Consider the following 27,445-nt stretch of genomic DNA (forward strand, 5'->3'; position numbering starts at 1 on the left):
ACTAAAATTTGTGTTTCCCCCCAAATTTCACATTTTTGCAAGGGTTAATAGCAGAAAAGACCCCCCAAAATGTGTAACCCCATCTCTCCTGAGTATGAAGGTACCCCATAAGTGGACCTGAAGTGCACAACGGGCGAACTACAATGCTCAGAAGAGAAGGAGTCATATTTGGCATACATGGCATACCATTTTGGAAACTAGACCTCTTGAGGAACGTAACAAGGGGTACAGTGAGCATTTACACCCCACTGGTGTCTGTCAGATCTTTGGAACAGTGGGCTGTACAAAATTTTTAATTTGCACAGCCCACTGTTCCAAAGATCTGTCAGACACCAGTGGGGTGTAAATTCTCACTGCACCCCTTATTACATTCCGTGAGGGGTGTAGTTTCCAAAATGGGGTCACATGTGTTTTTTTTTTTTTTTTGCGTTTGTCAAAACCGCTGTAACAATCAGCCACTCCTGTGCAAATCACCTCAAATGTACATGGTGCACTCTCCCTTCTGGGCCTTGTTGTGCACCCCCAGAGTACTTTGCTCCCACATATGGGGTATCTCCGTACTCGGGAGAAATTGCATTACAAATTTTGGGGGGCTTTTTTCCCTTTTACCTCTTGTCAAAATGAACAGTATAGGGCAACACCAGCATGTTAGTGTAAAAAATTTATTTTCATAAGGGGTTAAAGGAGAAAAAGCCCCCAAAATTTGTAACACAATTTCTCCCGAGTACGGCGATACCCCATATGTGGCCCTAAACTGTTGCCTTGAAATACGACAGGGCTCCAAAGTGAGAGCGCCATGTGCATTTGAGGCCTTAATTAGGGATTTGCATAGGGGTGGACCTAGGGGTGTTCTACACCAGTGATTCCCAAACAGGGTACCTCCAGCTGTTGCAAAACTCCCAGCATGCTTGGACAGTCAATGGCTGTCCGGCAATACTGGGAGTTGTTGTTTTGCAACAGCTGGATGCTCCATTTTGGAAACAGTGGCGTACCAAACGTTTTTCATTTTTATTGGGGAGGGGGGCTGTGTAGGGGTATGTGTATATGTAGTGTTTTTTACTTTTTATTTTATTTTGTGTTGGTGTAGTGTTTTTAGGGTACAGTCACACGGGCGGGGGATTACAGCGAGTTTCTCGCTGCGAGTTTGAGGTGCCGCGCAAAATTAGCTGCATTGTAAACTTGCAGCCTGATGCTCACTGTAAGCCCCCTGCCCATGTGAATGTACCCTGTACATTCACAGGGGGGGGGGGAACCTCCAGCTGTTGCAAAACTACAACTCCCAGCATGCACAGTCTATCAGTGCATGCTGGTAGTTATAATTTTGCAACAGCTGGAGGCACATGGGTTGGGAAACACTGAGTTAGGAAACAGACAATGTTTCCCAACCAGTGTGCCTCCAGTTGTTGCAAAACCACTACTCCCAAACATTCTCAGGCATGCTGGAAGTAGTAGTTCGGCAACATCTTTAGAGACAGATGTTGCCGAACTACAACTCCCAGCATGCTTGGAGTTGTAGTTTTGCAACATCTGGAGGACTACAGTTTGCAGACCCCAATCTGTGCCCTTCCAGATGTTGCAAAACTACAACTCCCAGTATGCCAAAACTGTCCAGGCATGCTGGGAGTTGTAGTTCTGCAACATCTGAAGGGCCAGATGTTACAGAACTACAACTCCCAGCATGCCTGGACAGTAAGGGCATGCTGAGGATGTGTAGTTTTGCAACATCTGGAAGGGCACAGTGGTCTCCAAACTGTGGACCTCCAGATGTTGCAAAACTGCAACTCCCAGCATGCCCAGATGCCAAGGGCTGTCTGGGCATGCTGGGAGTTGTAGTATACATGGTCCCATTACAGCAATGCATGTCGCTTTACGGCAACGTGCATTGCTGTAAAGGGCCCGACCGCGGCTGAAGAGGAACTCACCTGTCGCCGCCGCCGCCGCCGTCTTCATCGCCGGGATCCGGGTCTTCAGGGTCGAGGTAAGTACCGGGGCCGGTCCCCAGCACTCCCCTGTCCCCCGCCCCGTCCTCCGGTCTTCCTCCCGTCCTCTCCGGACTTCCAGGGACCGGGCAGGGCGGGAGGAAGTAACCGCCCTCCCCCTGCGATTGGTCGGTTAGCTAACCGACGGATCGCAGGGGTAGGAGGAGGTGGCAGGCTTGCCACCTAGCTCCTAGCCTCCAGCATGGTCCTGGCTGTCTGTGACAGCCGGGATCATGCAAAATTACCAGGCGGTCAGGTCCCAGAGACCCGATCAGCTCGGTTTCGCCGCAGATAGCAAGGGCGATTTCCTACATGGCCCCCCTCAGCGTTTGCCCTGGATGCCTGCTGAAGCATTTCAGCAGGCATCCGCTTCCGATCTCTGACTGGCGAGCGGCAGAGACCGGAAATACAACAGGACGTTCTCTAACGTCCTTGGGCATTAAAGCCCAGGTAGCGGGGACATTAGAGAACGTCCTATGTCCTAAAAAGGTTAAACCGCACAGTCAATAGCGTATTTTTGGTCACTTTTTATATCGTGAAAATATGAATAAAAAGCGATCAAAAAGTCAGATCAATGCAAAAATGGTACCGACAAAAACTTCAGATCACGGCACAAAAAATGAACCCTCATAGCGCCCTGAACACGGAAAAATAAAAAAGTTATAGGGGTCAGAAGATGACAATTTTAAACGTATAAATTTTCCTGCATGTAGTTATGATTTTTTTCTGAAGTACGACAAAATCAAACCTATACAAGTAGGGTATCATTTTAACCGTATGGACCTAGAGAATAAAGATAAGGTGAAAAATGTACTACGTAGAAACGGAAGCCCCCAAAAGTTACAAAATGGCTGTATTTTTTCAATTTTGTCGCACAATGATTTTTTTTCCCGTTTCGCCATAGATTTTTGGGTAAAATGACTGATATAATTACAAAGTAGAATTGGTGGCGCAAAAAATAAGCCATAATACAGATTTTTAGGTGCAAAATTTAAAGAGTTATCATTTTTTTAAAGGTAAGGAGGAAAAAACGAAAGAGCAAAAACCGAAAAATGCCCGCTACTTAAGGGGTTAATAGTATTAATAGTGAATTAAAAAACAATAAATAAATTGTAAAACAGAAAACCAAAGTGCCCCCTTTCCTCACAGCAGGTTTCCCCTTTCCAGCCACACACAGACCAGGCCTCCATTTCCAAGCCCCCACCCCACCACAAATCAGAACTTAACTTCCCAACCCCCCAATATAGCAGGACTCCAGCCCCCTCCCTCATATAGTAATAATATTAGGTTCCCCTCTCACCCAGTGCAGCACATCCTCCTCCGAGTAGCTCCTTTTCCTCTCTGTTGTCAGGAGGGGGAGGAGCCAGAAGAGCAGTGAGGAGGCAGCCGTGCATGTCCTGTCTGTACACCTTGGAGTATAGACTCTGTAGCCTACGCTCACTTTATTAGCGTGTCAGTCTCAGGACCTGTGTGTGATGCTGCAGCTGCACAGGTGCTGAGTTCTGACAGGCTGACACAGTGACTGATGTATGTGTCGGGACTCCTCCAGCCACTGGCAGCACACAGGGTGGCCAACCTACCGGCAATTTTCCGGCCCTGGCTCCTGGACTCATTTATGAAACAAAACAACAACAAAAAACTAAAAAAAAAATACTAGGAGAAATTTGTTATCCTTATACACCAAAAGATTAAAATTTAAGGCAAACCGTGGTGTAAATGGTGCAAAACTGGTGTAAATTTTGTCAGAAATCTACTCCAGCTTTGGTGCACGGAGATTACATTACATCTTTACATAAAGTGTGCTGGTCAAAGATAATTCGAATTTATAAAGACTGTCATGTAAAACACTAGTCTTAAAGGGGTTGTCCAGGATTAGAAAATTGGTGCAGCACAACAGCACTACTCTTGCGCATAGGTTGGGCATAGTACTGCAGCTCAGTCCTATTAACTTCAATGGAGCCAAGCTGCAGTACCTGATACAACACATGGACAGAAGTTGTGCTTTTTTTTTTTTTTTTTTTGCCAGAAAGAAGCAAAGGATGAAATGTATTAAATGCCTTTATGCCCTGAGAAAGCGTTTGTATAACGTGAAACTGTTGGTTGTGCTCCTCTTGGTTATGTCACATGCTGTGAGCCAATAAAGAAGTTTTATCTGCAAATACGCTGAAGTGCCGCTTCTACTTCCTTTTATGCTACTTATATGTGGACTTTACCTGTGGCTGGCACCGGATCACTTTGTGAGTAAAAAGACGTGGAGGGAGATTTATCAAAACCTGTGCAGAGTAAAAGTTCCCCATAGCAACCAATCAGATTGCTTCTTTCATTTTTAACAAGGCCTCTGCAAAATAAAATAAGTGATCTGATTGATTGATTGCTATGAGCAACTGGGCAACTTTTCCTCTGGACAGGTTTTGATAAATCTCCCCCATTGTATACACCTGTACTATATCCAGAGTTCATACCAGTCTGGGTGGTGCAGCCGTGTCTTTCTTTTTTGTCGGAAATGTATTAAAACCTATGCAGAGGGAAAGTTGACTAGTTGACCATAGCAACAAATCAGATTATTTTATTAAGTTTGTTTTCTCTTTCAAGAGCTTTTTAAAAATGAAAGAATCAAATCAGATTGGTTGTTATGAGCAACCGGTCATCTTAACATCTGCGCAGGTTTTGATAAATCTCCCCCAGTGTTTTTATAATCCTGGATATCCCCTTTAATACATTTCCCCACTGACTTTAGTTTCCTCCACAGCTAGAAAACAAAGTACTCTGGCACATACTTTATCAGCGTATGTCCAAAGGACACCTGGGTGCATGAGCGCTTCTTATAGAAATGTTGGAGATTAACCCCTTAAGGACGCAGCCCTTTTTCACCTTAAGGACTGAGCCCTTTTTCGCAATTATGACCACCGTCACTTTACAAATGAATAACACGAAAACGCTTTTACCGAATATTCTGATTCTGAGATTGTTTTTTTGTGACATATTCTACTTTATTTTGGTGGTAAATTTTCGGCGTTAATTGCATCCTTTTTTGGTGAAAATCCCAAAATTTCATGAAAATTTTGAAAATTTTGCATTTTTCTAACTTTGAAGCTCTCTACTTGTAAGGAAAATGGATATTCCAAATAAATTTTATTTTTCTTCACAAATACAATATGTCCACTTTATGTTGGCATCATAAAATGGACATACTTTTGCTTTTTGAAAAAATTAGAGGGCTTCAAAGTAGAGCAGCAATTTTCAAAAATGTCATGAAAATTGCTAAATCTGAAGGGACAGATGTTACAGAACTACAACTCCCAGCATGCCTGGGCAGTCGAGGCATGCTGAGAGTTGTAGTTTGGCAACATCTGGAGGGCTACTGTTTGGGCACCACTGTAATAGTGGTCTCCAAACTGTGACCCTCCAGATGTTGCAAAACTACAACTCCCAGCATGCCCAGACAGCCTTTGGCTCTCTGGGCATGCTGGGAGTTGCAGTTTGGCCCCCCTAGTGGTTGCCACAGTAAAGATCGATTTACTTTCACTTTCAATTCCTCCTCCCCACTGTCAATTCCCTACCTGATCAGGATCCTGCAGGCTCCAGCGAAGATCCAGGGTCCCCAGGCATCTTCTCCTGCAGGTTACGGCCTCCATCTTCTTTCCAGAACCCCCCGAGATCCAGGGGCGGGCAGAACGGGGGGGTTGCCATGGCAACCCCCTGTCCTGCGCTGCCATTGGTCAGAACTCTGTTCTGACTAATACCAGGGGATAGGAGTAGATTGCAGCTTTGCGACCTCACTCCTATCCTTTAGGCTGATCGGAGCTGTTGCTGACAACTATTTTCCGGGTGATCGGGTCACCAGAGACCCGATCAGCCCGGAATTGGATAAAATCGCATGTCTGAATTGACATGCGATTTTCTCCGATCGCCGACATGGGGGGGTCTCAGGACCCCCCTGAGCGATGTGCCAGGGTGCCTGCTGAATGATTTCAGCAGGCATCCGGCTCCGGTCCCCAACCGGCTAGCGGTGGGGACCGGATTTCCCACGGGCGTATGGATACGCCCTCGGTCCTTAAGGACTCGGAATGCAGGGCGTATCCATACGCCCTGTGTCCTGAAGAGGTTAAAGGAGTACTCCACGCCTAGACATCTTATCCCCTATCCAAAACATAGGGGATAAGATATCTGATTGCGGGGGTCCCACTGCTGGGACCCCCACGATCTCTGTGCAGCACCCAGTGTTCTTTTAGAATGCTGGGTGCTGCGGCGGGGGTTGTGATGTCACAGCCATGCCCCTTGTGACATCACATAAGGCCCCCTCAATGCAAGTCTATGGAAGGGGGCGTGCTAGACTTGCATTGAGGGGGCGTGGCCGTGACATCACGACCCCTGCCGCCTGCCCCCAGCGTTTGGAACAAAATGTTCCGAATACTGGGGCAGTGGAGTACCCCTTTAAAGTCAGGAGATACTCCCGGTGTATACCTCAAATGTATTCCGAGCAATACTTGAAAAGTATATGAAAAAGATTTGTATTTTTCAAAACTTGGTTAGAATTCTATCACAGACATGGATATGTCCATTAGGATAATAAAGGTCGACAGTGTGAGCCTTTTCTAAGACATAAAGCCTACATTTTATTGCTTTGTATACATATTTTGTTCTGCAACAACATATTACCATACTAAAAGCCCATCAAAAAGAAAGAACACAGCAGTGCAACCTTGTTCAAGAATATTCAGAATTTCACAGCTGTCAGGTATTGCAATATGGATGCATTTGTTTGTAACATTAGTTTAAAAAGTAAAAAAAAGAAAAAATAATGAAATATCTCTTGCCAGCCTGAGTGTTTTTTTGTTTTGTTTTGTTTTTAATGAAATTTGCTGTCCAAGATTGACATGCTGCCTTATAAAGTCTACCAGGGGAAAGGATAAGACACTGATTTGTGCAGAACATTTAGGCCAGTTTCAAACAAGAGTATGACATGTATATTTTGGTGTCCATATTATGGCTGCAAGTTGGGTTCATAAGACACCAGGTCAGGTCAGATACTGTAGTGGTAAAATTGACACCTTAACATGCATGTAATGCACTTATGTGGAACCAAATGCACAGAGAATATGATGGAACATCATATATGTAAAGTAATGTAAGAAATCTAATATATATATATATATATATATATATATATATATATATATATATATATATATATATATAAACAAACAAAGAAAAAAAACACTCTCACTGTTTTGATTACTGCAGGCCCTGAGGGGGTTCAACACTATTTTAAAACATACTGATGTGTAACACACCTCTAGTCCTATAGGGATAAAACATAAAAAAAACCCTTCAGGCAAATTGAACGTTTTAAGGGTTTTTCTGATTAAAATGGTATTCTCATAACCCATATTAGTTATGTGGATATAGACTCATGTGGATAGGGGATAACTAGCAGATCAGTGGGATCCCACCCCATGGGGGATAGCATTTGATCACAAACATACTCGTTTGTCTTTTAACTTCCTTATTATGACCCCAATAGTGCTCACATGTTCCATTCAGCAGCTTAGAAATGCACCTATAACCAACGTTGTTGTTATACTTTGTAACAATTAGGTTATGAAGGTCAATGAGACAGCTCTTTGCTTTTACTCATCATGAGATGTGCCTTAACAGATGTCTCCATGACAATGAGACATTTGTGAAGGCCATCAGTCGGGACTGAACCAGCTGATATTACCGTGCCCTATAAAAGAGTTAGATTGCTTTTTAATTACTGATAAATTTCAGCTGTTGTCTTGGCTTTTCTTGACTTTTTGCACCTCCCTTTCTTTGTGTTTGTCACGATTCGGCTGGCAGGAGGTGGATCCTCTGTGCCAGAGAGGGATTGGCGTGGACCGTGCTGGTGGACCGGTTCTAAGTTGCTACTGGTATTCACCAGAGCCCGCCGCAAAGCGGGATGGTCTTGCAGCGGCGGTAGCAACCAGGTCGTATCCACCAGCAACGGCTCAACCTCTCTGACTGCTGAAGATAGGCGCGGTACAAGGGAGTAGACAAGAGCAAGGTCGGACGTAGCAGAAGGTCGGGGCAGGCAGCAAGGATCGTAGTCAGGGGCAACGGCAGGAGGTCTGGAACACAGGCTAGGAACACACAAGGAAACGCTTTCACTGGCACAATGGCAACAAGATCCGGCGAGGGAGTGCAGGGGAAGTGAGGTATAAATAGGGAGTGCACAGGTGAACACACTAATTAAGCCAACTGCGCCAATCAGTGGCGCAGTGGCCCTTTAAATCGCAGAGACCCGGCGCGCGCGCGCCCTAAGGAGCGGGGCCGCGCGCGCCGGGACAAGACCGACGGAGAGCGAGTCCGGTACGGGAGCCGGGGTGCGCATCGCGAGCGGGCGCCTCCCGCATCGCGAATCGCATCCCGGCTGGGAGAGGTATCGCAGCGCACCCGGTCAGCAGGTCTGACCGGGGCGCTGCAATTGCGAGGATGTTGCGAGCGCTCCGGGGAGGAGCGGGGACCCGGAGCGCTCGGCGTAACAGTGTTCAGTAAGTTATTCCTGTGTCATTTTACACTGTTACATATAACTTAATTTCTAATCTTATTTGTCTTGGTTTCTTTGTGTGTATGGATTACTTGGGTTATACTTTCATGTCAATAGCACCCTTGGAAATAGATTTAGTGAGAAAAATGGTGATGTGTTCAATACCTATTTGACCCACTGTATATCGCTCTCTTACAGCTTTGTAAAAAAGAGATTTTGCAGTATTTCAACCATCAGAGGTCTAAAGGGTGCGTAACTTCCCTTCGAATCCTTAGAAGTCCTCCTCCTCTTATGGAGCAGTATATTAAGGAGAGGAAATTTAGAACCTCATAAAAATAAACAGCATGAAGCAGCAGGCATAAGACGTTTTTATTAAAAGTGACGCTCAGCATATTTACATCTGTGCACCATAAATGCTGTGGGATTTTTTTTTTTTTACGTGTTCAAAATATAAGTGTAATGTCAACTAGAGGTTTATAAAGAACAACAAAGCTTTGCTCTTCAAGTGACATCATACACACAGTGCATCACATCCTCACATCCAAGACAAAAAGCAGTCAATGAATTAACCTTTCCGGATGAAGCGATCAGTGTAAAGAGGATATGAGAAGACTGGGACACATCAAACCTTCCAAATGAAATTTATTCATAGCATAAATACTGATTCTGTACTTTATGCAGAGCTTTTTTAGGATTCTAGCAAAAACATAACATTTTATCTAGATTTTTTTAACCTTAAATGGGCACTGTCAGAAAAAAAACTTTTGATATGTTGTAAAGCATGTATAACCAATAGATTTTGCAATTGCTTTCATTAGAAAATGTTCAGTATTTGATACTGAAAAAGCCAGTCAAACAACTGTCATCCCCCTCTCCCTGCCTGCTTGGACACATACTAGTCCTGCTGTGTCCATGCATCATCACCGATGTCATAGACACACTTCCTTGATTGACAGCTGTGAGCGCAGGGCTCACAGCTGGAGGAAAAATCCTCCCACTGTCAGCTTGTTTCCCGCTACTGTCAGTGAGGACAAGCTGGGAGTTGCAGTTTTGTTAATGCTAGGGGAGATGTGAGCAAACAGCATACTGAGGGAGGGGGCGGAGACTGCACAGTGAGGCCACGCACCTCCCTTTGAGAGGAATTCAGACTAGTGAGCTAAATTAAAAGTGTAATAAAAAATTAAATAAAGGTGCTAGACACATAAAAATTAGATGTACATGGTCAGGATTAGGTACTGAGTGATATATAAAAAAATGTAAATGTTTTTGTTGGATCTAACGGGTACACTTTAACCTCCCTGGCGGTATGATTCTGTCTGGAAATTTGTACCAAAAGCGGTACAATTTTTTTTAACTGAATTTCACATCTCCCTCCGCCCATTTCACATCTCCCCTGTCACATTCCCTCTCTCCCTTGTCACATCCCCCGTCACATTCTCCCCCCTCCTTGTCACATTCTCCCCCCTCCTTGTCACATTCTTCCCCTCCTTGTCACATTCTTCCCCCTGTCACATTCCCCCCCTTGTCACACTCCCCCCGTCACATTCCCCCCCTGTCACATTCCCCCCCTGTCACATTCCCCCCCCTGTCACATTCCCCCCCTGTCACATTCCCCCCCCCCCTGTCACATTCCCCCCCCTGTCACATTCCCCCCTGTCACATTCCCCCCCCCCTGACACATTCCCCCCCCCCTGACACATTCCCCCCCTTGTCACATTCTCCCCCCCCCCCCCTTGTCACCTTGTCTTGTCCTGCAGCAAAAACACTAGGTTTGCCGGGCAGATTTCAAACCTAGTGTATTTCCTGCAGAACAAGTCCTTTCCCCTTCAGCCAATCACAGGCTTTACACCACTGCGGCCTGTGATTGGCTGAAAAGTGAAAGGTCCTAGAAGATGAATAGTGAAGAGAGGACACCCCGGACCGCACAGAGGGGAACGGCATCTGCAGGGACCGGGATTAGGTGAGCAAAAGTTTTTTTTTATTTTACTACTTCTTCCTTTTACACTTAGCTCAGTGTTTTTCTAACAGGGGGCCTCCAGCTGTTGTGAAACTACTACTCCCAGCATGCCCGGACAGCCTTTGGCTGTTCGGGCATGCTGAGAGTTGTAGTTTTGCAACAGCTGGAGGCCCCCTGATAGGGAAACACTGACTTTTAGTATTTGTCTTTACCTGCTTTGGCCGGCCCCCGCAAGGGGAGCCGACCCGAGCAGATAATCACTTGTTTTCCCGGGGGCCGCATCGCTATATCGCATTGCTTTTGCGATATATCGTGCAGCCCGGCCGGGAACTCTGCAATTCTACCCCGAGCGTGACTCGGGGTTACCGATCCTAGCAGGGAAAATTAACCCCGAGTCATGCTCGGGAATACCGCTCAGGAGGTTAAGGACTCAAAACAATCTTTGTTTTTGCACTTTAGTTTTTTCCTCCTCATCTTCTAAAATTCCTAACACGTTCAATTGTGCACCTACAAACCCATATAAGGGCTTGTTTTTTGCGTCACCAATTGTCCTTTGTAATGACATTACTTATTTTATAACATAATCTGCGGCAAAACAAAAAAAATTATTTGTGTGGTGAAATGCAAAAAAAAACCACCAATTTGCAACTTTTTAGGGCTTCTGTTTCTAGGCAGTGCATTTTCCGGTAAAAGTGACACATTATCTTTATTCTGTAGGTCCATACGGTTACAGGGATACCCAATTTATTTAGGTTTTCTTTATTTTACTACTTTAAAAGAGGTTATAACTACATGCACCAAAATTAAAATGTTTAAAATTGTCATCTTCTGACCCCTATAATTTAAATTTTTCCACGTACGGGGCTATAAGAGGGCTTATTTTTTTGTGCCGTGGTCTGTAGTTTTTATCCGTACCATTTTTGTTTTGATGGGACTCTTTGATTGCTTTTTATTAATATTTTTATTGTGTATGAAGTGACCAAAAATTCACAATTTTGGAATTTGGTATTTTTTTACGTGTACGCCATCAAACGCGCGGTTTAGCTAACCTTATATTTTAATAATTCGGACATTTACACACGTGGTAGTACCACATATGATTATAATTTTTCTTTATTACATTATTTTATTTATAAAATAGAAAAAGGGGGGTGATTCAAACTTTTATTGTGGGGGGGAGGGTTCACATTTATTCTCATTTTTTTTTACCACTTTGAACTTTTATTTTATTTTTTTTTTTTAGCCCCCTTAGGCGGCTATACCATGCAATCTTTTAATTGCATACATTGATCACTGCTATGCCATAGCATAGCATTTATCAGTGTTACCGGCGCTCTGCTGCTCTAGCCTGGTATGGAGCAGTAGTTCACGGATCGGACAACGAGAAGGCAGGTGAGGACCCGCCCGTCGTCCAGTAAGCTGATCGTGACATTGCGTTTCTGTCGCAATAATCCTGATCAGCACCGCTGAGCTGCTGGAATAGTTTTACTTTCAGTTTAGATGCCGCAATCAACTTTGATTGCAATAAACTTTGATTGCGGTGTCTAAAGGGTTAATGCCGGTGTAATGAAGAAAACTGTTCCCTGAAGAGAAGTGTTCTCAAGCAGCTGATGAGTAATGCGGAGTCGGCAAAGCGACTGTGATTGGCTGAGATGCGCACACCCGCCCAATACTATTAATTGTTGGGGGGGGGGGGCAATTCTCTACAGCCTCCCTCCCTCCTTCCCCTTCAGTTGTAGTTTTTGAAACATCTGGAGATCCACAGTTTGCAGATCATTGCGCATAGGTCCCTAAACTGTGGCAATCTAAGTCTTGCAAAACTTCAACTCCCAGCATGCCCACACAGCTGTTTGCTGTTTGCGCATGCTGGGATTTGTAGTTTTGCAAGATTTAGAGGGGTTCAGCTTGGAGATCACTGTGCAGTGGTCTCTAGACTGTGGCCCTCTAGATCTTTCAAAACTACAACTCCCAGCATGCAGTTTGCTGTCTGGGCATGCTAGGATTTGTATTTTGCAACATCTGGAGGGCCACAGTTTGGAGATCACTGTTCGGTGGTCTCTAAACCGTTGCCCTCAAAATCTTGCAAAACTACAACTCCCAGCATGCACGAACAGCAAAAGGCTGTCTCGGCATGCTGGGAGTTGTAGGTGTGTGCCTCCAACTGTTGCATAACTACAACTCCAAGCATATCCTTCGGCGATCAGAACATGCCGGGAGTTGTAGTTTTACAACATAGTAACATAGTTCACAAGGTTGAAAAAAGATCAGAGTCCATTAAGTTCAACCTATATCCCTAATGAGTCCCTACTGAGTTGATCCTGGGGAAGGCAAAAAAAAAAACTCATACTAGGAGGTAAAAATTCCTTCCTGACTCCAAATATGGCAGTCAGAATAAATCCCTGGATCAACCAGCAATGTTATTATTCTCCAAAAATGCATCCAGACCCTTTTTGAACTCTTTTACAGAGTTCACCATGACCACCTCCTCAAGCAGAGAATTCCACAGTCTCACTGCTCTTACAGTAGAGAACCCCTGTCTGTGCTGGTGTAGGAACCTTCTTTCCTCTAAACGTAGAGGATGCACCCTTGTTATAGATACAGTCCTGGGTATAAAAAAAAAATCATGGGAGAGATCTCTGTACTGTCCCCTGATATATTTATACATAGTTATTAGGTCTCTCCTAAGCCTTCTTTTTTCTAAACTAAACAACCCCAATTCTGATAATCTTTCTGTGTACTGTAGTCTTCCCATTCCCCGTATTACTCTGGTTGCCCGTCTTTGAACCCTCTCCAGCTCCACTATATCTTTCTTGTACACTGGTGCCCAATACTGTACACAGTATTCTGTGTGTGGTCTGACTAGTGATTTGTACAGCGGTAGAATAATTTCCTTGTCGTGGGCATCTATGCCCCTATTGATGCACCCCATGATTTTATTTGCCTTGGCAGCAGCTGCCCGACACTGGTCACTACAGCTAAATTTACTGTTAACTAAGACTCCTAAGACCTTTTCCACGTCAGTCATCCCAAGTGTTCTCCCATTTAATACATAATCCCAGCCCGGATTTTTCCTCCCCATGTGCATTACCTTACATTTATCAGTGGTTAACCTCATCTGCCACTTCCCAGCCCAAACCTCAAACCTATCCAGATCCATTTGTACCAGTTCACTGTCCTCTATTGTGTTTACCGCTTTACAGTTTAGTATCATCTGCAAAGATTGCTACTTTACTATTCAACCCTTCTTCAAGGTCATTAATGAATATATTAAATAGAACAGGACCCAAGTTGGACCCCTGTGGTACCCACCCCACTAGTAACAGTCACCCAATCAGAATAAGTACCACTAATAACCACCCTCTGTTTCCTATCACTGAGCCAGTTACTTACCTACTTGCACACGTTCTCCCCCAGCCCAATCCTTCTCATTTTATGCACCAACCTTTTATGTGACACACTATAAAATGCTTTGGAAAAATCCAGATATACGACATCCAGCGATTCCCCCTGGTCCAGTCTGGGGCTCACCTCCTCATAAAAGCTGATCAGGTTAGTTTGACAGGACTGATCCCTCATAAAGCCAAGCTGATATGGAGTCATACATTTATTTTTAGCAAGATACTCCAAAATAGCATCCCTTAGAAAACCCTCAAAAATTTAAATACAACGGAGGTTAAACTAACAGGCCTATAATTCCCGGGGTCACTTTTTGACTCCTTTTTAAATATTGGCACCACATTTGCCATGCGTCAGTCCTGTGGAACAGTCCCTGTCTCTTTAGAGTCCCTGAAAATTAAAAATAGGGGTCTGTCTATTACATTACTTAATTCCTTTAGAACACGGGGGTGAATGCCATCTGGACCTGGTGATTTTTCTATTTTGATTTTTTGTAGGCGGCACTGTACTTCTTCCTGGGTTAGACAGGTGACCTGTACTAGGGAGTTTACCTTATCTTGCTGTATTTCACCTGACATTTAATTTTCCTCTGTGAATACAGTGGAGAATAATTTGTTTAATATATTTGCTTTTTCCTGATCCCCGTTTATAATTTCTTCCTCATAATTTTTTCACCTTTTTGCTATTTGTATAGTTAAAGAACATTTTGGGGTTAGTTTCACTCTCCTTGACAATGAGTCTTTCTGTCTCTATTTTTGCGGATTTTATCTGTTTTGTACATATTTTACATTTTTACATTAATGCTTCTTCACTACATATACACACCTTTACTCTGGAGCAATTGCTTTACAAATTTCGGGGGGGCTTTTTCTCCTTTTACCCCATATGAAAAGGAAAAGTTGGGGTCCACACCAGCCTATTAGTGTAAATTCTTTTTGCATTTTTTTACACTAACATGCTGGTGTTGCCCCATACTTTTCATTTTCACAAGAGGTGAAAGGAAAAAAATCGTAACACAATTTCTCTTGAGTATGGAAATACCCCATATGTGGATGTAAAATGCTCTGCGGACGCACAACAAGGCTCAGGAGTGAGAGTGCACTATGTACATTTGAGGCCTAAATTGGTGATATGCACAGGGGTGGCTGATTTTACAGCGGTTATGACAAACGCAAAAAAAAATAAATCCCCACATGTGACCCCCATTTTGAAAACAACACCCCTCATAAGGGGTGCAGTGAGCATTTATGCCCCACAGGTGTCTGACAGATTTTTGGAACAGTGATCCGTGAAAAATGTAATTTTTAATTTGCACAGACCACTGTTCCAAAGATATGTCAAATGCCAGTGGGGTATAAATGCTCACTACACCTCTTATTGAAGAGGTTATCCAAGTAAAATACTTTTTTTTATATATCAACTGACTCCAGAAAGTTCCACAGATTTGTAAATTACCTCTATTAAAAAAATCTTAATCCTTTCAGTACTTATGAGCTGCTGAAGTTGAGTTGTTGTTTTCTGTCTAAGTGCTCTCTGATGACACCTGTCTCTGGAACTGTCCAGGGTAGAAGCAAATCCCCATAGCAAACCTCTTCTACTTTGTGCAGTACCCGAGACAAGCAGAGATGTCAGACAGAAAAGAACAACTAAACTTCAGCAGCTGATAAATTATTGGAAGGTTTAAGATTTTTTAACTCCTTGAGGATGGAGGGCGTACCTATACGCCCTCAGCCCTCTCCCTGTCTGTCATAGCGGGTCGGGCCCGGCCTCTAACAACGGCCGGAAACCATGACTAATAGCGCGCGGCATTGATCGCAGCGCCGCATGCTATTAACCGTTTAGGCGCGGCTTTCAAAGTTTAACGCTACATCTAAAGTGAAAGTAAATCACTGCCTGTTAGCTCAGGGTGCTGTTTGGGATCGCGGGGAAATCGCGGCATCCCGAACAGCTGTACCTACCTTCCTCCATGCTGTCCGATCTCTGGATGACTGCTCAGTGCCTGAGATCAAGGCATGAGCAGTCAAGTGGCAGAATCATTGATCAATGGTTTCCTATGAGAAACCGTTGATCAATGTAAAAGATCAGTGTGTGCAGTGTTATAGCCCCCTATGGGAGCTATAACATTGCAAAAAAAAAAAAAAAGTAAAAAAAAAGTGAATAAAGATCATTTAACCCCTTCCCTAATAAAAGTTTGAATCACTCCCCCCCCCCCTTTTCCTAATAAAAAAAAAAACTGTGTAAATAAAAATAAACATATTTGGTATCGCCGCATGCGGAAATGTCTGAATTATAAACATATATTGTTAATTAAACCGCACGTTTAATGGCGTACGCGCAAAAAATTCCAGAGTCCAAAAAAGCGTTTTTTGGGTCACTTTTTATATCATTTACAAAATGAATAAAAAGTGATCAAAAAGTCCAATCAATGCATAAATGGTACCACTAAAAACTTCAGATCACGCTGCTAAAAATGAGCCCTCATACCACCCCATACACAGAAAAATATAAAGTTATAGGAGTCAGAAGATGACAATTTTAAACTTATAAATTTTCCTGCATGTAGTTATGATTTTTTCCAGTACGAGGACAAAATCAAACCTATATAAGTAGGGTATCATTTTAATCGTATGGACCTACAGAATAAAGATTAGGTTTAATTTTTACCAAAAAATGTACTACGTAGAAATGGAAGCCCCCAAATGACTGATGTCATTCCAAAGTAGAATTGGTGGCGCAAAAAATAAGCCATCATATGGATTTTTTGCTGCAAAATTTAAAGGGTTATGATTTTTAAAAGGTAAGGAAGAAAAAATGAAAGTGCAAAAACTGGAAAACCCTCCGTCCCCAAGGGGTTAATACAAGTGATTTACAAATCTGTTTAACTTTCTGCAGCCAGTTGATATATAATTTTTTTCCTGGAATATCCCTTTAAATTCTGTGTGGGTGGGGGTGCAGTTTCTAAAATGGGGTCACATGTGGGGGGTTCTATTGTTCTGGCACTATGGGGGCTTTGTAAACACAAATGGCCTTCAATTTCCAGACAAATTTTCTCTCCAAGAGCCCAATGGCGCTCCTTCTCTTCTGAAGCGCCCACAGAGCACTTTACATCCACATATTGGTTATTTCTACAAATCTTGGGGCTCTTTTTTTTTCATTTTCCCATCCAACTTTAATGAATATTCATCAAACACCTGTGTTCAGTACCCCTTGTTTTGTTTTTATGTCAGAACCGCTGTAAAATCAGCCACCCCTGTGGAAATCACCAATTTAAGCCTCAAATGTACATAGTGCGCTCTCACTCCTGAGCCCTGTTGTGTGCCAGCAGAGCATTTTACATCCACATATGAGATATTTCCGTACTCAGGAGAAATTGTGTTACAAATTTTGGGGGTCTTTTTTTTCCTTTTACCTCTTGTGAAAATGAAAAGTATATTTACTTTTTTACACTAACATGCTGGTGTGGACCCCAACTTTTCCTTTTCATATGGGGTAAGAGGAGAAAAAGACCCCCAAAATGTGTAAAGTAATTGCTGCCCTAAACTGTTTCCTTGAAACACGACAGGGCCCTGAAGTGAGAGCGGGCAATGCACTTTTGAGGCCTAAATTAGGGATTTGCATAGGGGTGGACTCGGATGCAATCGTTACAATTGGCTCCACTATCAAACATATTCTACACCAGTGATTCCCAAACAGGGTGCCTCGAGCTTTTGCTAAACTCCCAGCATGCCTGGACAGTTAATGGCTGTCCGGAAATGCTGGGAGAGTTATTGTTTTGAAACAGCTGGAGGCTCCGTTTTGAAAACACTACTGTACGATACGTTTTTCATTTTTATTGGGGGGGGAAGGGGGGGCAGTGTAAGGGTGTGTATATGTTGTGTTTTACTCTTTATTTCATGTTAGTGTAGTGTTTTTAGGGTACATTTCCCACTAGGAGTTTGAGCTGCGTCAGGAAATGTGCCACAGCTCAAACTTGAAGCAGGAAACTCACTGTAAACCCCCGCCCATGTGAATGTACCCTGTACATTCACATGGTGGGGCAAACCTGCAGCTGTTGCAAAACTACAACTCCCAGCATGCACTGACAGACTGGAGGCACACTGGTTGGAAAACCTTGAGTTAGGTTCTGTTACCGAACTCAGTATTTTCCAACCAATGTGCCTCCAGCTGTTGTAAAACTACAACTCCAAGCATGTACTGATCGCCGAAGGGCATGCTGGGAGTTGAAGTTATGCAACAGCTTGAGGCATGCAACTGCAACTCTCAGCATGCCGAGACAGCTGTTTGCTGTTCGTGCATGCTGGGAGTTGTAGCTTTGCAAGATTTTGAGGGCCACGGTTTAGAGATCACCGCACAGTGATCACCAAATTGTACCCCTCTAAATCTTGCAAAACTACAAATCCCAGCATGCCCAAACAGCAAACAGCTGTCTGGGCATGCTGGGAGTTGTAGTTTTGCAAGATGTGGATGGCCACAGTTTAGAGAGCTATGGGCAGTGATCTTCAAACTGTGGCTCTCCAGATGTAGCCAAACTACAACTCCCAGCATGTCCAGGCAGCAAATGGCTGACTGGGCATGCTGGGAGTTGTAGTTTTGCAAGATGTGGATGGCCACAGTTTAGGGAGCTATGCTCAGTGATCTGCAAACTGTGAGTCTCCAGATGTTTCAAAACTACAACTCCCAGCATGCCCAGACAACAAATGGCTGTCTGGACATACTGGGAGTTGTAGTTTTACAACAGCTGGAGGTCAACAATTTAGAGCACTGCCCATAAGGGTATGGCCACACATCGCAGAAATGCTAAATCATTGCAAGAAGACGTTGAAAATAAATGTTCCCCTGACAGCTGCCAGAGTGAGCATAGAGATCAGGGACATGATAAAGGACATATTCTGCTGCTGGTTGTCTGAAGGGGAAGGATGGAGGGAGGCTTTAGAGATCTATAGGGTTTACAGACAACTGTGTCCAGGCACAGCAAGGCTGCAAAATAGTGAGCAGAGCAGACTGCCCCCCCCCCACCCCAACAAACAATAGTATTGGGCGGGTGTTCGCATCTCAGCCAATCACAGTGGCTTTGCTGTCTCCACATTTCTCATCAGCTGCTTGAGAACACTTCTCTTCAGGGAACAGTTTTCTTCATTACATTTCAGTTCATTGTCCTGCTGGAAGACCCAAGATCTTGGACACAAACCAAGTTTTCTGACACTGGGCTGTACAGTGCGACCCAAAATCCGATGGTAATGTCAGATTTCATGATGACTTGCACACATTCAAGGCACCCAGTGCCAGAGGCAGCAAAGCAACCCCAAAACATCACTGAACCTCCACCATATTTCACAGTAGGTACTGTGTTCTTTTCTTTGTAGGCCTCATTCCATTTTCAGTAAACAGTATAATGATGTGCTGTACCAAAAAACTATGTCTTGGTCTTATCTGTCCACAAGACATTTTCCCAGAAGGATTTTGGCTTACTCAAGTTAATTTTGGCAAAATGTAGTCTTGCTTTTTTATGTTTCTGTGTCAGCAGTGGGGTCCTCATGGGTCTCCTGCCATAGCATTTCATTTCATTTAAATGTCGACAGATAGTTCGTGCTAACACTGATGCTCCCTGAGACTGCAGGACAGCTTGAATTTCTTTGGAACTTGTTTGGGGCTGCTTTTCCACCATCTGGACTATCCTGCGTTGACACCTTTCATCAAGGTTAACTAGGGAGATTAACTACAGTGCCATGGTTTGCAAACTTCTTGATAATGTTGCGCACTGTGGACAAAGGCAAATCTCGATCTCTGGAGATGGACTTGTAACCTTGAGATTGTTGATATTTTTCCACAATTTTGGTTCTCAAGTCCTTAGACAGTTCTCTTCTCCTCTTTTTGTTGTCCATGCTTAGTGTGGCACACACAGACACACAATGCAAAGACTAAGTGAACTTCTCTCCTTTTTATTTGCTTTCAGGTGTGATTTTTATATTGCCCACACCTGTTACTTGCCCCAGGTGAGTTTAACCCTTTAAGGACAAGACATTTTTCTTTTTTTTGCCATTTCGTTTTTTTTCCTCCTTAGCTTAAAAAAATTATAAGCCTTTCAATTTTGTATCTAAAAAACCATATGATGTCTTATTTTTTGTGCAACCAATTCTACTTTGTAATGATATTAGTCATTTTACCCAAAAATCTACGGTAAAATGAAAAAAAAATATATAATTGTACGACAAAATCGAAGAAAAAAAAAACGTAATTTTGTAAAATTTGGGGGCTTCTATTTCTAAACAGTAAATTTTTTGGTAAAAATTTTATTTTTTCTTTATTTTGTAGGTCAATACGATTAAAATGATACCCTACTTATGTAGGTTTGATTCTGATGTACTGCTGGAAAAAAAATCATAACTGCATGCAGGAAAATGTATATATTTAAAATTGTCCTCTTCTGACCCCTATAACTTTTTATTTATTTTTGCATAGGGTCTGTATGAGGGCTCATATTTTGTGCCATGATCTGAAGTTTTTATCGGTACCATTTTTTGTTTTGATCAGTCTTTTTGATCGCATTTTATTAATTTTTTATGGTATAAAAAGTGACCAAAAATACGCTATTTTGGATTTGGAAATTGTGCGTACACCATTGACCATGCAGTTTAATTAATTAATTACGATGCGGCGATACCACATATGTTTATTTTTATTATGTTTATATATTTTTTATATGGAATTTGGGAAAAGGGGGTGATTTAATAAAAATCTTTTAATAAGGAAGGGGTTAATGTGTGTGTTTTTGAACTTTTTTTTTATTTTTTAATTTTTATTTTTTAACACTTATAGTCCCCTTAGGTGAGCCACTGTGGAAGGAGTAACATAAGCCCTCTGGCTACCTCAGCAGTGGATCGCCCCCCACGATCGTGCTGCGGGGGGCCATCCACCCCACTGGACCACCAGGGACTGGATAAAGGCACCTTTAGACGCCGCTGTCAGTGGCAATCTAAAGGGTTAATAGCCAGCCGTGGCGATCACTGCATGTTGTCTATTAACGCCAGCCCTCAGCTACAGGAATCAGCTGGGGGCCGGTATGATGCTGGCTCGAGTCGTATTTTCCACAATTTTGAATTGGTGCCAATAATTTTGTCCAGCCCATTTTTGGAGTTTGGTGTGACATTATGTTCAATTGCCTTTTTTTTTCTCCCTTTTTTTATTTAGTTTCAATACACACAAAGGGAATAAACATGTATATCGCAAAATATGTGTTACTGCAATCCTTTTCTGTGAGAAATACTTCATTTTCTTGAAAAATTTCAGGGGTGCCAACATTTACGGCTATGACTATAAGTTCTGATGCATTTCTGGTGCTTCTCCTGTCTACACATCTTTAGTCATGTAACAAGGGTACATAGAGACTAGAAACATGTCAGAACTTTCTTGACTAAATGCAATTTGTATCTTAAATAAAATGTTGAAAAGTTTTGTACTGCATCAGCTGGATCCACCTTTTTCTATAAAGAAAGTGTGATGTCTGAAAAAACCCTCAGCTATTCATCAACATTTTAATATATTACAAAGAATGCTAATTTGTTATTAACATCTTCCTGACCTAATTCTTTAGAATTTAGCATTTCCTTGCATTTTTCTTACCGTATATGCTCGAGTATAAGCCGACCCGAATATAAGCCAAGGCCCCTAATTTCACCCCAAAAACCCAGGAAAAGTTATTGACTCGACTATAAGCCTAGGGTGGGAAATACATCATTCCCCCATGTCATCATCCAGACCCCCGTCCTCATCCCCCCCTTCATCATCACCGCCTGTCAATCCCTTCATCAGTGGTCTTCAACCTGCGGACCTCCAGAGGTTGCAAAACTACAACTCTTAGCATGCCCGTACAGCCATCGGCTGTCCGGGCATGCTGGGAGTTGTAGTTTTGAAACCTCTGGAGGTCCACAGGTTGAAGACCATTGCGGGCCTTCGTCATCATCCAGACCCCCCCTTTAGTTTTCTACTCACCTCCCCTCGGTGGGAAGGAAGGGTGAGCTGGTCCGGGCCATCTATGCTGCAGGGAACGTCCGGTGGAGAGGGTTAGTCCTTCCGGGCTTTCCTTTTTCACTGGGAGGCCCGGCCCCGGACTAGTGACATTGCCTTGACGACGACGCACAGGGAAGTTCATGCGCAGGGAGGCTGCGGATGAAAGTCCCTGTGTTTCGTCGGGGGGATTTGTAGTTTTGCAACCTCTGGAGGTCTGCAGGATAAAGACCACTGATGAAGGGATTGACAAGCGGAGAGTTCACTTGAGTATAAGCCGAGGGGGGCGTTTTCAGCACGAAAAATCATGCTGAAAAGCTCGGCTTATACTCGGGTATATACGGTAATATCACAATAATTACTTCTTGATTACTTGTTGGATCATTTGGTAACAATGCTCTTTGGTCACTCAAATTGACCTCAAGCATGAAATTAACCTCTGCATAGCCACTGTAATGGAAATTATCATTTATGTTCTGGGTGACCTTTCAATGAGAAACAATTTTGGTTGGTACATTTCTGATCAGTTTTTTACATTTACAAGTTTCTTGCTATAATATCACTAATGCTTGATCATTAGGATTGATGTGCATTATATTGCAAAGCACAGAAGCAAACAGACGTGTTCTTTGTTCAGACATGGGGCCACGCGGAACCTGACACTGTTGTGGTGTGTAACTTAAGAACCACTAATGGGAACACACTCATTTTTCAATGACTAAAACTATTCAGTATGATGACAATGTACTGGAATGTGCCCTGGATAACCCATGAAACCATAAACAGGATTGACTCTAGTAACATTTTCTATAATTACTGTTTATAATTACATTTTGTTATGTGTCATATGAAGAAGTTGATAATCTATGGTCAAGTGGTCATAACGTACTACATCTACATCCAGCATCACCAATTTCCCCACAATCTGTGTGCTGTGATGCATTCTGTATACAATGCCTTGGTGATGTCACCAGGTTCTGGCAAAGTAAAGTAATGATAGACAATTTCATGTAGTCCTATGTTTGGCTACAATAGATTTGCTAGTGCCATCAAATCAGCTGAAAGCTGAATTTTACTACCCATGATAGAAAACCATTGCATTTGTTAACTCTTTCCCAATCAAATATGTCACGAGACAATGACTTATATTTAATTCTTTAGAAGCTCCAAGCTTGCAGGAATATATTTCACTGGTGGGGGCTGAGGGCTGTCATGATGATGTAATGGCATCTTAAAGCAGTGTACACAAGATTATGTTACCTTCCCTGAAACATCTTGCAACTCCCTACACAGCCCAGTGATAGCTGATACTTGGCATCCCAGGTAAGTTATAGGGAAAAATCACAAAAGGCCAAGGGTCAGATACATAACATTTAAAGAGGACACAAAGGCCCATAATATATTTAAGCTATCAGCAGGGGAACCATAACTGCTGTGACACAGATATTTGACCCTTTAAGGACCCGGGCTTTTTCCGTTTTTTCATTTTCAATTTTTCCCCCTTAACTTTAAAAAATCATAACTCTTTAAAATTTTCACCTAAAATTCTATATGATGGCTTATTGTTTGCGTAACTAATTCTACTTTGTAATGACAGTCATTTTACCCCAAAATCTACAATGAAACGGGAAATAAATCAATGTGCGACAAAATTTATGAAAAAACACTATTTTATAAGTTTTGGGGGCTTCCGTTTTTATGCAGTACATTTTTCGGCAAAAATGACACCTTATCTTTATTCTGTAGGTCCATACAGTTAAAATGATACCCTACTTGTATAGGTTTGATTTTGTATAACTTCAGAAAAAAATCGTGAATACATGCAGGAAAATTTATACGTTTAAAATTGTCATTTTCTGAGCCCTATAACTTTTTTATTTTTCTATGTTCAGGGCGCTATGAGGGCTCATTTTTTGCGCAGTGATCTGAAGTTTTTAGTGGTATCATTTTTGTTCTAATCAGACTTTTTGATCACTTTTTATTAACTTTTTTGTGGTATAAAAAGTGATCAAAAATGCGCTATTTTGGACTTTGGAATTTTTTTGCGCGTACGCCATTGAACGTGCGGTTTAAAAAGCGGTATATTTTTATAATTCGGACATTTCCGCATGCGGCGATACCACATATGCCTATTTTTATTAACACTTTTTTTTTATTCTTGGAAATGCCGGGTGATTCAAACTTTTATTAGGGGAAGGGATAATTGAAAGGGTTAATGATTTTTTTTACACTTTTCTTATGCAATATTATAGCTCCCATAAGGGGCATTTACTGATCTTTAACACTGATTGATTGATCCCCCATAGGAATGGATCAATCAGTGTTTTCAGTGATTGGTTGCTCAAGCCTGGACCTCAGGCTTGACGCATTCATTCGGCGATCGGACTGCAGGAAGGAAGGTAAGAGACCTTCCTCCTGTTCTACAGCTGTTCGGGATGCCGCGATTATACCGCAGCGATCCCGAACAGCTCCCTGAGCTAGTCGGGCACTTTTACGTTTGTTTCTAGCTGCGCGGCTCAGCTTTGAGCACATGGCTAAAGGGTTAATAGCGCACGGCACCACGATCAGTGCCGCGCGCTATTAGCGGCGGGTCCCGGCTTCACTATGACGCCGGGCCCGCCGCGATATGATGCGGGGTCACCGTGTGACCCCGCGTTTTATCGCAGGACCGGGACTCAGGACGTACGTTTACGCCCTGGGTCCTTAACAGGTTAATGAAATATGGGCCGACATTTATCATTGTCTGTATTTGTGTCTAGAAAAGGCGCAAGCAGGGTTTATTTGCGCCTTTTTTGGTTTACACATTTCTGCTAACTTTGAGTTGCAATCCACTGATTTGACAATACACATGATATGGAAGGATTTTATGAACTGTGCCTTTTTTGTGAAAAGGAGCAAAAAAGGCGCAAAGCCACTGTGAAGTCTCTAAAACTCCACCAGCCCAGACTTAGCTTTTTGGTGTATGTGAAGAGAGAAATTACAGAAAATGTGACCTGCACAAAATTTATCAAATGCTCTGCGACCATTTAATAAATTTGGTGCTCCTACACATTACCTGCACACAAAAAAAGGCGTAGAAAAATGCTACACTTACACCTACAATGATAAATGCTGGCCATAGATTTTACTGTGGAAAACCCTACTGGTGAATGTGCCAAAAGTTCAATATCCAGATACATAGGATTAATACTATTTAACATAAGGCAATCAGCTGAACAAGTTAAATGAAAGTTCACCATTTTTCAGCCTGCAAAACTATAGGTAAAGTAAGATTTTTTATAAGGTAACATAAAAAATTTATCAATTTATGTTTTTAGGGGACCAAGCGCTTAGGACTGGTACATTCTCCATATTAAAAGTTTTTTCCTCACATTTTCAGTGTTTTTAATCCCTTGGTCTTTCCATTTTTGCACTTTCATTTTTTTTCCTCCTCTCCTTCTAAAAATCCTAACACTTTCAATTTTCCACCAACAGAACGTTTTATGTGCTACCAATTTTACTTTGTAATGAATATAATGATTTCACCACAAAATCTACAGCGAAACCAAAACGAAATTATTTGAGGGACAAAATTGACAAAAAAAAAAGTAAAAATTTTGTATCTTTAACTCCTTAACGACCAAGGACGTATATTTACGTCATCCGCCGGCTCCCGCAATATGCCACGGGGTCACGCGGTGTCCCCGCGTCATATTGGGTCGATCCCGGCGGCTATCAACGGCCGGGACCCGCGGCTAATACAGGACATCACCGATCGTGGTGATGCCCTGTATTAACCCTTCAGACGCGACGAACAAAGCTGACCGCCACATCTGAAGTGAAAGGGAAAGTAACCCGGCTGCTCAGTTGGGCTGTTCGGGACCGCCGCGGTGAAATCGTGGCGTCCCGAACAGCTTACTGGACACCGGGAGGGCCCTTACCTGCCTCCTCGGTGTCCGATCAACGAATGAATGCTCCGTGCCTGAGATCCAGGCAGGAGCAGTCAAGCGCTGATAACACTGATCACAGGCGTGTTAATATACGCATCATAAAGTTGACATGTTTTTACTTTTGGAAGACATCAGAGGGCTTCAAAGTTCAGCAGCGATTTTCCAGTTTTTAAAGTTTTCAAAATCAAAATTTTTCAGGGACCAGTTCAGTTTCGAAGTGGATTTGAGGGGTCTTCATATTAGAAATACCCCATAAATGACTCCATTATAAAAACTGCACCCCACCCCCCCCCCCCAAGTATTCAAAATGACATTCAGAAAGCGTGTTAACCCTTTAGGTTGAACAGGAATAGCAGCAAGGTAAAGGAGGAAATTCGAAATCTTCATTTGTTATACTCGCATTTTCTTGTAGACCCAGTTTTTGAAATTTTACAAGGGGTAAAAGGAGAAAAATCTACCAAAAAATTTGTAACCCAATTTCTCTCAAGTAAGGAAATACCTCATATGTGTATGTCAAGTGTTCGGAGGGCGCAGTAGAGGGCTCAGAAGGGAAGGAGCAACAATGGGATTTTGGAGAGTTAATTTTGCTGAAATTGTTTTTGGGGGGCATGTCACTAGAGATGAGCGAATCGATGTTGATGAACCCGAATTCGTTACGAATTTCATGAAAAATTCGATTTGCAACGAATGAGAATATCGCTGCGATTCGATCGCGCGAATCGCTTCATTAAATTTCATTTTACAGTGTTCCAGTCTATTGGACCTAAAATGGCAGATCCACGTGTGAGTACAAGGGGCAGGGGATTATGTGAGGGTGGGAATGAAGGTATGCGGGATGACCCTGAATCACATGTGAGAAGCAGCCTATCAGCATTCATTGACCCCTGTGATGTCAAAGCCCTATATAATCGGCAGTCATCTTGCCTCTCTTCATTTCCTCTATGCACTCAGATAGAGAGGATGGGACTGCGTGTGTCTGACTAGCTTATACCACAGCGGTACACTGCAACCGCTAGTCACATCAGCATTGAAAAAAAAGACAGGAGTGCAGAGTGATTTGCTGTTCACACTGAGAAGGATCATTGATAGCTAAACCTCCTATTCACATTGAGCATTGCAGCAGAGAGTGGCAGATAGCGGTTAGCTGCCTCATACAGATCAACAAGCTGCCTGAACTTTATCAACCTTCTTACCACCTAATTTTTCAGCGAAATTCTTTTTTTTTTTTTTGCTCCACAAATCATCTGCTACTCAGAATTATGTGAATTAGTGCAATCTAGGGTTTAATCCCTGTATATTTTTTTATTGTGGTGCTGCACTGTTGGGTACTGCTGCTGTTCACAAATACGTTATTTTTCAGCGGACTGTAGTGCATTTGTCTGCCCTCATACGTGCATAAAACATGCCTACATCAAAGCAGCCTACTATTCTGTATCTGTAACAAGTCTAGGTACAGGGAAAGTCCTGACTCCTGGCAAAAGTAATCACCTGCTGGTGTTTTTAAAAAATACTTATTTTTTCTGCGTATAGTTGCGCATATTATTGCCCTCATCAGTGCATACCGCATAGGTACATCCAAGTATTGTACCATTTAGTACCTGTTAATCTGTCAAGGTGCTCCATACTGTCAAAGTCCAAACAATAGTATTCA

Source organism: Hyla sarda, chromosome 11, assembly GCF_029499605.1.
Source record: "Hyla sarda isolate aHylSar1 chromosome 11, aHylSar1.hap1, whole genome shotgun sequence".
Taxonomy (NCBI): Eukaryota; Metazoa; Chordata; class Amphibia; order Anura; family Hylidae; genus Hyla; species Hyla sarda.